Source organism: Oryctolagus cuniculus, chromosome 18, assembly GCF_051225735.1.
Source record: "Oryctolagus cuniculus isolate XC-2025 breed Fujian yellow rabbit chromosome 18, ASM5122573v1, whole genome shotgun sequence".
In the NCBI taxonomy this organism is placed as follows: domain Eukaryota; kingdom Metazoa; phylum Chordata; class Mammalia; order Lagomorpha; family Leporidae; genus Oryctolagus; species Oryctolagus cuniculus.
The window spans coordinates 50,428,336-50,442,682 of record NC_142884.1 but is presented as its reverse complement, the minus strand read 5'-3'; positions in this window follow the sequence as shown (position 1 = coordinate 50,442,682).

Here is a 14,347-nt window from a genome sequence, read left to right as displayed (position 1 = left end):
TTTCCAGGCCATAGTGAGAGCTGGATTGGAAGAGGAGCAGCCGGGACTAGAACCGGCGCCCATATGGGATGTGGCACTTCAGGCCAGGGCATTAACCCACTGCGCCACAGCGCCAGCCCCCATACCCTTGTACTTGATTGGAAACCTCTCTCTCCCAAAATATTAGCTACCCAGGGCCCTCCAAATGGCCTCACCCAAGGGCACAAGCGGGGTGGCTTTTCCAGGCCTTTCTTTGTAGGCCTGCCATGTGTTGATCTGTGAGTCTAGGTTTCAGCAAAATTGAAGAAAGAGGAAAAGTGAGGAGGAGGAGGAGGGTATAGAGGTGTCAGTGAAGAGATGGTATGGTCTCCTGTCTCCTGGGTTTGACTTGGACCCAAGTTGGATGTCAGCAGTTGGAAGGATTTCAGATTTCTGAACTCAGCAACTCTCCCACCAGGTTTTGTTTGGGGTGTGTGTGAGTGTGTGTGTGTGTGTGTGTGTGTGTGTCTTTGTTCTTGCCATAGGACACGTTGACCCCATATTGCTCTGCCCTGGGCCTTGAATCCCAAGGCCAGTGTTCTTGGGGCTTCTATCTGGGCTGCCCCCCCTACCCCGTGCGCCCCCTCGGGCTCTCAGATTCCCCTGGGATTGATGCCTCGGAGTGGATGGCAACTTCCTTCCTCCCCCAGGGTGACCAGGATATTGAGGGGTCTGAAAACTCCACATCTTTCTGAGACACCCTGGCCTCACTGGTCAAATGGCTGGGCAGCCACCTTGTCCTCAGTCTCTGCCTCCAGGACCCCAGAGGAGCACTGGAGGTGGGGGTGTCACCCCAGGGAGTCCCCTTCACTCGCCTCAGTTCCCCTCACTGCTTGATAAATCTCACAGCCTGAGGGTTACAAGCCCTGTCTGCGCCCTTGTCTCTGGCTCTCCACCCACAGATGTTGGCACAGCTCTTGGGCTCATGTCTTTCTCTCCCCTAAGCCTTTGCTCCAACCTTGTTTTCATTGTGAAGCCCACTGTGGTCACCCTCATTAAAACTGCAGCCCACACCCCAACACCCCAAAACTCTTGATCCCCCTTGCCTTGCTTTATCTCTCCTTTGTGAAAAACTAGCATTTACCATCTTCTAACAGACCACCTTCACATATTTGTTATGCTCAGATGTGCACCGGAGGGCAGGCCATATTGTTTTTGCTCACTGATGTATCCATAACATATTTAAAGATTTATTTACTTATTTGAGAGGCAAAGTTAGAGGGAGAGAGACACACACAGACTGTAACATGGGAGCCTAAAGAACACAATTTCTGAATGAATAAGTGACTCTGAAGTCTTGCTGCTGGGTTTACAGTGTGCAAATTACTTAACCTTTCTGTGCCTTGAGTCACTCAAGGATAAAATGGCACTAATAGCTCTTAGCTCATTGAATTGGCGGAGACTTAAAGGGGATGCTGGGAGCATGGGACCTCATTCTCGGTCTCAGCTCCGAGCTTCCTGAAATGCATTGGCGTCCCATTGATGCAGGACTGCAGGCGTCAGCTTGGACCAGCTGAGTCACAGATGTCAGTCCTCACCTGGAGCCCAACCCTGGTTCTTCCTGGCCAAAGGGAGTTCATAGACACTCTTATCTCTTCACTTAGATTGGCAGGACCGTGTAGATGGAGCTCATACAGGGTCACTCCCACTAAGGGCTGGAAAATGCCCGGATGACCTCAGGACAAAGCGAGGAGCACAGTAAGTCCCACGCCCTGGTTGAAGTTGGTCCAGTGCAGGGTTAAGACTGCTGCATTGTTCTCGAAGAATTTCCCAATGTAGTGTCCTGGAACTGAACAAGTGGCTAGGGTTTTTGAAGGCTGAATGAACAATGGTATACAAAAAGGATTTGCAAATATGCTTATCCACAAGTAAAGCCACTTCTTGAAGAGATCTGGGTTTCTTAGCAGATTGAATGTTGCATGACTAGGTTTTCTTTTCTTTTTTTTTTTTTTTTTTTTTTTGACAGGCAGAGTGGACAGTGAGAGAGAGAGAGAGAGAGAGAGAGACAGACAGAGAGAAAGGTCTTCCTTTGCCGTTGGTTTACCCTCCAATGGCCGCCACGGCCGGCGCGCTGCGGCCGGCGCGCTGCGCTGATCTGAAGGCAGGAGCCAGGTGCTTCTCCTGGTCTCCCATGGGGTGCAGGGCCCAAGGACTTGGGCCATCCTCCACTGCACTCCCGGGCCACAGCAGAGAGCTGGCCTGGAAGAGGGGCAACCGGGACAGAATCCGGCGCCCCGACCAGGACTAGAACCTGGTGTGCCGGCGCCGCAAGGCGGAGGATTAGCCTAGTGAGCCGCGGCGCCGGCTTAGGTTTTCTTTTTTTTTAAAGATTTATTTACTTGAAAATCAGACTTACACAGAGAGAGAAGGAGAGGCAGAGAGAGAGAGAGAGAGGTCTTCCAGTTGCTGGTTCACTCCCCAGATGGCCGCAACGGCCAGATCTGCGCCGATCCAAAGCCAGGAGCCAGGAGCTTCCTCCAGGTCTCCCACTTGGGGGCAGGGGCCCAAGGACTTGGGCCATCTTCTACTGCTTTCCCAGACCATAGAAGAGAGCTAGATCAAAGTGGAGCAGCAGAGACTCGAACTGGTGCCCACATGGGATGCTGGCAAATGCAAGCGGCAGTTTTATCCGCTATGCCACAGCACCAGCCCCTAGGTTTTATTTTCTTTTAAAGATTTATCTACTTATTTGAGAGGCAAAGTTAGAGAGAGGGAGAGAGACACACACAGACAGATCTTCAGTCCACTGGTTCACTCCTCAAATGGCTGCAACAGCCAGGGGTAGGCCAAGTCGAAGCCAGGAGACAGGAGCTTCTTCCAGGTCTCCCATGTGGGTAGCAAGGGCCCAAGCACTTGGGCCATTCTCTGCTGCCTTCCCAGGTCATTAGCAGGGAGTTGGATTGGAAGTGCAGCAGCTGGGACACAAACCGGAATCCTTATGGGGTGCTGGTGTCACAGGCAGCGGCTCAGTCCATTAAGCCACAGCACCAGCTCCAACATGACTAGTTTTGTCCACAGGGCAGCTGAAGCTGGAGCTGGGCAATGTTCCCGCTGTCATGGTCTAGGAGCTCTGTGACTCTTGTTCCAGCTCTGTCCCGGAAGTGGCTTTGGGAACTTGAGGAAGCCTCTTCCCAGTTTGTGCCCCAGTTTTCATGTGGGCTGATCTGATGACTGCTAGTGGCTTCTATGGGTAATGTTTTCCACTTGCTGGGAGCTTGCCATTCACCAGGCACCATACTGGACACCATGCTAGTTCATCAACTACTTCCGGGCACTGGTAGGGTAGGCATTGATAATCCTGCTTTGTAGATCAGGAAACAGGCTGAGAGAAATAAAGGGATTTGTCTTGGAGGCAGACCCAGGACTTGTATCTAAGTGCATTGCTACTTGGCCTGCAATTCACCATGACTCCCAGTTATTGGGCCTACTCTGAGCCTGGTTCCCGGATGGCTGATAATGCTTTGATACCCAAGGGAACTTCATGTAACTGAGGAATTTCCAGGGAATAATTTTTTTAAAATCCTTTGTTCTTTCTTCTCCCACAAGGCAGGCCCCTCTGTGACCTGCAGGAGCCCTGAGTCAACACACAGCCTGGCCACAACCCCACCTCTGGAATCTGACCTCAAACTGCACTTCAAGGAGAGCGCCCATCTACAGGAAATGAAGTTTCTGAGCCTGGAGCCATCATTGTGAGCTGCAAATGCTGGACTCTGGGCATTTAAATTCTGCTCTTTTGTTCTCACTGAATTATTATTATTATTTTTTGAAGATTTATTTATCTATCTGAAACTCAGAGTTATACAGAGAAAGAGAGGCAGAGAGAGAGAGGTCTTCCAGCCACTGGTTCACTCCCCAGTTGACCGCAATGGCCAGAGCTGAGCCGATCTGAAGCCGGGAGCCAGGAACTTCCTCCGGGTCTCCCACGTGTGTGCAGGGGCCCAAGGACTTGGGCCACATTCTGCTGCTTTCCCAGGCCATAGCAGAGAGATGGATCGGAAGTGGAGCAGCTGGGACTCAAACCAGCACCCATGTGGGATGCTGGCACTGCAGGCTGCAGCTTTAATCACTATGCCACAGCGCCAGCCCCGCCACTGAATTATTATTGTAAAATCTTTTTATTTCCTTTTTTTATCCCCACTATATTTGAAAGGCAGAGAAAAAGAGAGAGAGAGAGAGAGAGAGAGAAAGAGAGAGAGAGATCTTCCATCCATTGGTTTACTTCCCACATGCCTACAATAGCCAGGGCTGGGCTGAACCAAAACCTGGAACTCAGCGTAGGTCTCCCACATTGGTGGGAGGTACTTGAGATACCACCAGCTACCTCCCAAGGTGTGTGTTAGCAGGAAGCTGGATCAGAAGCAGAGGAGCTGGGACTTGAACCCCAGCACTCAGGTATGGGATGTGGGCATTTCGAGTGGTGTCTTTACCACTGCGGCAAGTGCTCACCCCTGTCGCTGAATTACTGATGTTTCTGGGGTCTTGCTACCACTCCCCTCCCTGTTCCACCTTTGCACTGCTCACCCCAGGGTGAGACTCCCCTGAAAACTCACTCCTTATTTTAACAAACGAGGAGACTAGAGACAGCACAGGTCTTATCCAAAGCCACACAGCAAGGTCGTAAGGAAGCCAGGACTGGAATGTGTTGAACATCTTTGACTCCAAGTCTGATCCATTGCTTGATTCACCTTTCCAAAGCGAGATGATTTTCTAACATAATCTCAAATCACACAATCCCCAGGTTGTTCCTCTTTGACTTCTCTAGATGCCTTCAGCGCGTCTTCCCTGCTGGCCCAGCTCCCCTGTGATCACAGAGACGGCAGCAGAGTCAGAGAAAGGACAGGGGAGCGCGCCCCGGCGGGCTGCAGCACCTAGCTCGGAACTCAACAACTTCGCTTTCTTTTCTCTCTAGTTATCTCCGTAATCACCTCTCCTTAATGCGAGTGATTCAGTGTCTCTCCTACAGTAATGACACATGACTTCCTCTTAAAATAAATTTTGGGATAATAATAGACTGGCTGATCTGTGATTACAACCGAAATTACACGGGTGGTTCTAGAGGACGTTGCCCTCGCCAGGCTGATGCGCTGAACGCTCAAATCCACCCTGGCTGCTGGTTCTGCCTCCACTGTAGCCAGGAACCTTTGTGTGGGCTGGAAAGGCACCAAGGGCGGTGAGGCCAGCCAGTGGGGCTGGGAGTCGGATGTAGGTAGAACGTCCTTCGAAAGCAGCTGTGGCTGGAAAGCTTGTCTCCAGACCAACTGGTATCTCCCCCACTAACAGCTTCTTGTGCTTCGTGTGTGACCTTGTGGCCTTAAATCACACCTGTGTGTGTGTGTGTGTGTGTGTGTGTGTGTGTGCAGTCTTTCACTCACAGCTGGCAGGGGAAGCGGCTGAGCCCTGGGGAGAGTCAGACTTGCTCCAAGAGCCCCGGCTATCCCGTGTGACCTTGCGGTTTTAAATCATGCCTTCAAGATAGTTGCGATCTTCCACCCAGAGCTAGCAGAGGAGGGGGCTGAGCCCCTAAGGAGACGGACAGTCTCCAGAGCCCCCTCCAATCTCCATAAGTCCCAAGTCAATTAACATACGTATGTGAAACCCCTTATCCAAGGGGAACCTCCAATAGGATAACCCAATGAACAGATAGTGATGCCTTAAAAACCTGGACACTTCCTCAAAGCCAGTGTCCCGCTCAGACACTGCCTGGTCTCCACTCGGACTAGACGCTTTCTCTATCGTTTGCCAATCAAATAAAAGTTTCTGCCTCTTTACAAGTTGTTTCCCAGCTTTTTTTATTTTTAATTTTATTATTATTTTTTTTTTAATTTATTTGACAGGTAGAGCTATAGATAGTGAGAGAGAGACAGAAAGAAAGGTCTTTCTTCCGTTGGTTCACTCCCCAAATGGCCGCTACGGCTGGTGCTGCGCCGATCCGAAGCCAGGAGCCAGGAGCTTCTTCCTGGTCTCCCACGTGGGTACAGGGGCCCAAGCACTTGGGCCATCCTCCACTGCCTTCCTGGGCCACAGCAGAGAGCTGGACTGGAAGAGGAGCAACTGGGACTAGAACCCGGTGCCCATATGGGATGTCGGCGCCGCAGGCAGAGGATTAACCAAGTGAGCCATGGCGCTGGCCCCCCAGCCTTTTATTTCTATACTAAGCTGAGGAAATGAACCCACGAGACTCCGGCAACCGCCCTCCCCTTCATGACTGGTGACAGACAGTGTGCTTGTTAATCTGTCTTTCGTTACAGGAGTCTGTCCTGACAGTGAGCTTAGGAGGGGTAGGAGCGAAAATTCTGTTTCCTCCCCTTCTGAAGCCAGGTTGATCCCAGCAACCGCATCAATATCTTGGCTCCCAGGGCTGGCTCTTGGTCTAAGAACTGTAAACCAATGTGCTTCCTAAGCAACGAACCTCCTGGTGCACGGATGGAGGCCCCACCTCTCCTATCAGCGAGGGCTTAGAGTAGCACCAGCTACTATTTATTTATTTATTTGAAAGTCAGAGTTACACAGAAAGAGAAGGAAAGGCAGAAAAAGAGAGAAAGAGAGAGAGAGAGAGAGAGAGAAGTCTTCCATCTGCTGGTTCACTCCCCAAGTGCCCGCGATGGCTGGAGCTGCGCGGATCGGAAGCCAGGAGCCAGGAGCTTCTTCTGGGTCTCCCACGTGGGTGCAGGGCCCAAGGATTTGGGCCATCCTCTACTACTATCCCAGGCCATAGCAGAGAGCAGGATCGGAAGTGGAGCAGCCAGGACTAGAACCGGATCCCATATGGGATGCCAGCATGCAGGCGGCAGTTTACGCACTACACCACAGCACCGGCCCCTCCTAGATAGTTTTAACATCACCTACTCTGCCCTTTCCTTGTCTTCGAAAGTTAACTGGACAATTCTGGCCATCCATGCTTTCAGTGAAAAAATGCCTGGGTCTAACTTCCCACCTGGACCTGGTTCCTCTTCTCCTCTTCCTCCTTCCTTGTTATTGCAGTAAATTTGTGGACCGAGTGAAAACTAGGGGCTGGTGCTGTGGTGTAGCCATTGCCTGCAATGCCAGCAGTCCACATGGGTGCTGATTTGAGTCCCAGCTACTCCACTTCCAACCTGGCTCCCTGCTAATGCACCGGGAAAAGCAGATACTCCTAGCTCCTGTCTTCGGCCTGGCCTGTCCCTGGCCATTGTGGCCATTCTGGGGAGTGAACCAATGGGTGGAAATTATCCCTCTCTTTCCCTCTCTCTTTCTGCCTCTCCCTCTCTCTGTAGTTCTGCCTTTCAAATAAATAAAAATAAATCTTTAAAAAAAGTAAAAAAAAGACTACATGTGAAGAGTCTTCAAAATGTTCATGGAAAATGGAATCCAAAGATAGCTTTATTTTGGTGCAAAAATTTTAAATCCATGCTTAGTGCATATGTGTGCTTTCCATGAAGTTTTTTAAACAATTTTTTAATAATTTTTTTGAGAGGTATAGTTATAGACAGTGAGAAGGAGAAGGAAAGACAGAGGGAAAGGTCTTCCATCTGCTAGTTCACTCCTCAAATGGCTGCAAATGGCTGGAACTGGGCCGATCCGAAGCCAGGAGCCAAGAGCTTCTTCCAGGTCTTCCATTCGGGTGCAGGGCCTCAAGGACTTGGGCCATCTTCTACTGCTTTCCCAGGCCATAGCAGAGAGCTGGATCAGAAGAGGAACAGCCAGGATTAGAACCAGCGTTCATGGATTCTGGTGCCACAGGCAGAGGATTAAGCTACTGCACCACAGCGCCGGCCCCTCCATGAAGTTTTTGAAGGACCCTTTCAATATGTAATCTCAAATATAAAAATGAGAGTTCAGGGTGAGTGCTCAGCCTGGACACTAAGACTGTGGTAAAGGTGCCCATGGCTCAGGTTGGAGTGCCTGGACTCGATCTTGGCTCCAGCTCTGGACTCTAACCTCCTGCTAGTGCAGACCCTGGAGACAACAGTGATGGCTCAAGTCATTGGTTTCACGCCACCCTCATGGGAGACCTGGACTGCATTCCAAGTTCCCGACATCCACCTCACCCACTCCCAGCCCCAGCATCTGGGGACTGAACGAGGGGGTGGGAGCTGTTTCTCTCTGTGTCTCTGTCTCACTGCCTCTCAGATAAAAGCAGCCTATGGACACACACTGATTTCTAAGTGACTTTCTCTTGCTCATCAGTAGGTTATGAACATCTATCCACGACATCAATTCTAATCCTACAATTTTACATCAACAGATTCATCACATGATTTATTAAACCAATCCTCTACTTCAAGACATTTTTATCCTTTCTCAATCATCCCTACTATAAAGCTATGATAAATATTTGGTGGCATTTGTGTGTGTACACTCATAATTTTTTTTTCTCCTTAGGATACAACATTCCTTGAAGTGGAATTTCTTTTTTTTTTTTTTTTTAAGATTTATTTTATTTATTTGAAAGACAGAGTTACAGAGAGAGGTAGAGACAGAGAGGGAGGTCTTCCATCTGCTGGTTCACTCCCGAGATGGGCGCAACAGAACCAGGTCTCCCACTTGGATGCAGGAGCCCAAGGACTTGGGCCATCTTCTACTGCTTTCCCAGGCCATAGCAGAGAGCTGGATTGGAAGAGGAGCAGGAGGGACTCGAACTGGCACCCATATGGGATGCTGACGCTTCAGGCCAGAGCATTAACCCGCTGTGCCACACAGTGGAATTCCACAGTGGAATTTCTGACTCAAAGCATACCCACTTTTCCCCTTTTCAAATGAATCCCTTGATTTTGAAACCTTGATTTTGAAACGTGCTACTTCTGTGATTTGAGGAAATTCTGAAAAAACGAAGGACATTGTGTTGCACAACTCATCGTTTGGGAGTTTCACCATAGCCATTCCTGTGGCTTTGCGGTGTTAGCAGCTATAGCATATCTGTGATGAGCAAGGGCCCCAGCTGACCTGAACGTCTAGCATAGACTCTGTGCTGCTTCCATTCCTCCACAACTCTGACTTTTCTTTTTCCTTAGAATAGATGACTAGAAGTACAATTACAGGGTCAGACAGATAGAGGATTGTCAGTTTAGTTTTGAAACTTTATGCCCTTAGGGTCGTTGGACATTTGTTAAGTTTTTTTTTTTTTTTTTTTTTTTTGACAGGCAGAGTGGACAGTGATAGAGACAGACAGAAAGGTCTTCCAGGTGCTTCTCCTGGTCTCCCATGGGGTGCAGGGCCCAAAGACTTGGGCCATCCTCCACTGCACCCTGGGGCCACAGCAGAGAGCTGGCCTTGGAAGAGGGGCAACCGGGACAGAATCCGGTGCCCCGACCGGGACTAGAACCCGGTGTGCAGGCGCCGCAAGGCGGAGGATTAGCCTAGTGAGCCACGGCCACGGCGCCGGCCTGTTAAGATCTTTAAAAGCTGTGGCCTTAAATTGGCCCCTAGAGAGCCTGCTCTGATTTCTCCTCTCAGCACCTGATTTCCAAGGCTCCCAAGTTCCCAGGCTCTTTCCGAGGCCCCAAGCCCAGACACACGGAGGTGGGAACTGTGCCCTCAACCCTGTGCAACTTCCCGGAGGTCATTCCCCAGCAGCTGCCTCTGAGCCTGCAGCGCCCCCTGCAGCCCGTGTGAGAATCTTTCCTCCCCAGCCGGCGCCCTGGGCTCCACCCTCGCCCCGCCACACCCTTCTCTGGCCTCCGCCCCAAGCATGGGCACCCTCTGTCACAGCCCCTCAGAAGCCATGATGGTCCCTTAGGCAGCTGAGGAACAAGTCCATGATCCTGACACGGCACTTCCCTGCTGCAGGCAGCCCAGCGCTGAGACAGCTCCTCTCCTTGACGGAAAGTCGGTTTCCTTGGCATTTTGCTCACAGCGTAAATGCTAGCCCCAGGGTCACGTGTGACCACTCATCTTCCCTGTCTCCTTTACTCCAGCTCATCTTCCTTCACGGTCCCCAAACTCCTCCATCGGCTACTCCTGCCTGAGTTGGTAGGGGGTGGAGATAACAACGCCTATCTGGGCAGATGCTTGGTGCCGATGTCCACTTCCCATATGGGGGTATCTGGGTTCAAGTCCAGGCTCTGCTCCCCATTCCAGCTTCTTGCTAATGCACCCTCCGGGAGGCAGCAAGTGATGGCTCAAATACTTGGATCCCTGCCACCGTGTGGTAGATCACAATGGAGTTCCTGGCTCCTGGCTTCAGCCTAGCCCAGTCTTGGCTGTTGCAGACACTTGGGGAGTGAACCAGCTCTGTCTTTCAAATAAAATGGAAAAAAATTAAAATACAAATATCCTGCAAAGTCGTTGCAATGATTAAAAATAGGAACCAACTCTCTCTTTCTCTCTTCTCTCTGTGTAACTCTGACTTTCAAAAAAAATAAATACATCTTTTAAAAAAAGATAGGAACCAGTAAGAATCCTAGCTCAGACCTTTGGCTCACCATGGCGACCTAAGCACGTAGCTTTTCCTCTCCTTCCTCCGGAACATCCGTGGAAAGAAACTGAAGAAGGAGGAAGAGAAAAAGAACTAATGGAAGAGCTGTGTGGGTGTACGGGGCGGGCAGGGAGGGGGGCATGGCTGGGACCGGCCGCCGGAATGGGTCACATCACACGTGGGTGAACGCGAGCAGCTCAGCTCCGCTGTGAGGGACTTGGCTGAGCTCAGGCTGCGAGAGCAGGAGAGGAAGAAGGGGCAGAAGACGGCAGGGAGCGGTCGGCAGAGCTGCTCCGTGGCCACCAGGCAGGCTTCCGCACGCCCGCGTGGGCAGCTCCACCATTCCCCTAGGCTGAGGCCGCGGGATCGTCTTTGAAGAAATGGCGTCACCCAGCTTAGGAAGGGCCCACAGAGGACCGCCCTTCTTGCGCTGACCCTGAGGAGTGGCCAGACCTGCCTGCCAGTCAACAAGCCCCGCCCTCGCCACACCCACAGAGCCTTCAATCAAGAAACAAAGATAACATTTAACATTAAAATTAAGACCCTCTGGGGTTTATGCAGTGGCGTACTAGGTTAATCCTCTGCCTGGGCGCCGGCTTCCCATATGGGCGCCGGTTCTAGTCCCAGTTGTTCCTCTTCCAGTTTAGCTCTCCGATGTGGCCCGGGATAGCAGTGGAGGATGGCCCAAATGCTTGGGCCCCTGTACCCGCAAGGGAGACCTGGAAGAAGCTTCTGGCTTCAGATAGGCCCAGCTCCGGCAGTTGCAGCCATTTGGGGGACCTTTCTGTCTCTCCCTCTCAGTCTGTAACTGCCTCTCAAATAAATACTTTTTTTTTTTTTTTTTAGAGAGAGAGAGAGAGAGGTCTTCCATCCGATGGTTCACTCCCCAATTGGCTGCAACAGCTGGAGCTGCGCTGATCCGAAGCCAGGAGCCAGGAGCCTCTTCCGGGTCTCCTACGTGGGTACAGGGGCCCAAGGACTTGAGCCATCTTCTACTGCTTTCCCAGGCCATAGCAGAATACAAATCTTAAAAAAAAAAAAAAAAAAAAAAAAAAAAAAAAAAAAAAAAAAAACTTATTACACTTTGTTAAATATCTTCATAAAAACAGCTGTGATTGTTCTAGAACACAATGTCCATCTAGTACAAAACTTAAAAGAGGAGCTCTCTATGTCTACCTCCTTACCTTTCTGTTTCAGTTCAGGTTGCCCTAGCAGACTCTGGGTGGCTTCAGCAATAGAAATTTCTTTCTGACAGTTCTGACGGTTGGCAAGTCTGAGATGAAGGCACCCACAGATCCTGTCTGGTGAGGGCCTGTTTGCGGAGGATCATTTTCTGGTTGAGTCTCCACCAGGCTGTGAGAGAGACAGAGCTGCCTCTGGTGTCTCTTCCTATAAAGCCGCTAATCCCATTCTTGAGGACTCCACCCTGGTGACCTAATTACCTCCCAAAGGCCCCAACTCCCTGGGGATTTAGGCTTCAGCATATGAATTTGAGTAGATGAAAATAAATAAACATTAAAAAACACAAGTCAGAGTCAGCATTGTGGTGCAGTGGGTTAAGCCATTGCCTGCCAAGCTGGCATCCCATATCAGAGCACTGGTTCATGTCCTGGCTGCTCTGCTTCCGATCGAGCTCCCTGCCAATGTGCTTGGACCCCTGCCACCTACGTGGGAGACCTGGAAATAAATCAATACATCTTTTAAAAAATATATGAGTTGGAAGGGCATACACACACTCATCTATAGCATACACATCCCCACAAATTTAAGAATAATGTAAATTTATATGAGTAATATGAATTGCTTAACATTACAAAATATTCTTCAGTTGCCTTGTGCAACTTCTGTAGTTAGCAAAAAATTATGAGATATAAATTGGAACACAATGAAAGGGGGGGGAAGGATGTGCTACACTAATGACACAACCCTGAGAATCTATTACATTCGTGTTTTTTTGAAAGAAAGGATCTGATGAGTTAGTTAATTTGTATTTTCTTTCACTTCCACTCCTCCGATCTCCCCTGCACTTTGAAAACTGTTCATCTCTGACGCTGGCATCCGCACAGTCCGTGACGCCTCTTGGTCGTCTAATATAATCACTTTGTGGGAGGCCAGAGGCCTGGGGATGGAGTCGTGTTTCCCTGGTGCCTGAACAGTGTCGGTAACAAGAGCCGACGGTTAGGATTGCTTGATCCCGATGCCAGACAAATACCAGGTCCTGTGTTACAGGGGCTCCAATGTCTTCTTCAATTAATTCACGCTCTGTGTGTCTGTGACACATGGGCTCTCTGAGGCATGACACCCACGGCAGTGACCCTTTGCTCTTGGGTCTGGGGCAGTTACTGGCTTCCTCCTTCTCTTGGTCCTATCCAAATAACACAGGCAAGAGTTAGCCTCTGAGACAGGCAGACCTGAATTCAGGTCCCAGTCCTGTCCCCTAGAAGCCGCGTGATTTTTGGTCAAGACACTGAGACCCCCAAGCCTGAGTTTCCCCATCTGTAAAGCGGGGGCACTTAGTGGTTGCAGTGAGAGTGGCCGGTCTGCTTGCTGGAGACACAGGGGACTGCTCAGCCCCCTGGAAGGTGTAGTGGCTGACCTCAGGTCCTTCCCAGGGTGCCCGAGAGCTGTGCAGTTACAGGGGGTGGCTTGGCAGGGGTCTGCTCAGGAGCTGAACAAACTGGAGCCTAAGAGCCGCTGTAGCCTTCCTAAAAACCCCGTTTATGGGCACCTACTATGTGCACGGCTGCGATGCTGCAGCTCCTCCCTGAATTTTACAGTGGAGGAAGCTTAGCCTCAAGAGGTTCAAATACCTGGCTGAGGTCACACAGCCAGAGAGAGGCGAAAGACCAAGCGCTTTCCTTGGTGTGGTGATGCTGAGTCTAAAGTGCAAATTGTGCATGGAAGGGACACCCCAGCTGACGGAACAGTACTCAGCATACAGTTAATCCTACTCCTCCTCCTGCCAGCCAAGCCCAGCTCCCCGGGGCACCACGGAGCAGCCCCGTGACTTGGAGAAAGCCCCCTTCTCACCCACTCCTGTATCTGATGGTTGCTTGATAAAGACTGCTGGGCTGCTCGGGCCCTTGGTGGGTCCAGGCTCGGGCCATTGGCTGCACGAATGAGCACCATCTCAGAGCCCGGGTCCGCCTTCTCTGTTGAGAGCCGCCGTGTAAGAGGCAGAGACCAGGGACTTTGATCTTCTCGACGTCCGTCTAGGAAGTTGTTTCATAGGAAGTCTGCACCTCTGTCCTGGTGCCTGTCTTCCTTGGTCACCTGGTCCTGAGAGTCGGCCCAGAAAACCAAACCAAGGCAGCTCACGCCCCTACATCTTGGCCTTGGGGACTTCCTTTCGATCCACGCAGACTCTGCTCCTATCTGATTCGGTGCTCCCACCCATCAAACAGCTACATTTGCACAAGGAGGCATCAGACCAACACTATGCCAGAAAAACCTGGCAAAGATTGGGTTACCCACAAAGTAGACCTTGTACACCTATTTTTTTGAATGGGGTTCCCAGGAAGCACTGATGGGGGGTGCAGAAATTTAGGCCCAGAGGGAAGGAAGCCAGTTTATTTTTCTTTAAAAATATTTATTTATTTATGTGAAAGTCAGAGTTACACAGAGAGAGACGGAGAGGCAGAGAGCGAGAGCGAGAGCATCTTCCATATGTTGGTTCACTCCCCAATTGGCCGCAACGGCTGGAACTGCTCTGATCTGAAGCCAAGAGCCAGAAGCCAGGAGCTTCTTCCAGGTCTTCCACATGGGTGCAGGGACCCAAGAGCTTGGGCCATCTTCTACTGCTTTCCAGGCCATAGCAGAGAGCTGGATCAGAAGTGGAGCAGCCAGGTCTCGAACCGGCGCCCATATGGGATGCCAGCACTGTAGGCGGCGGCTTTACCTGCTACACCACAGCGCCGGTCCCAGAAGCCAGTTTAT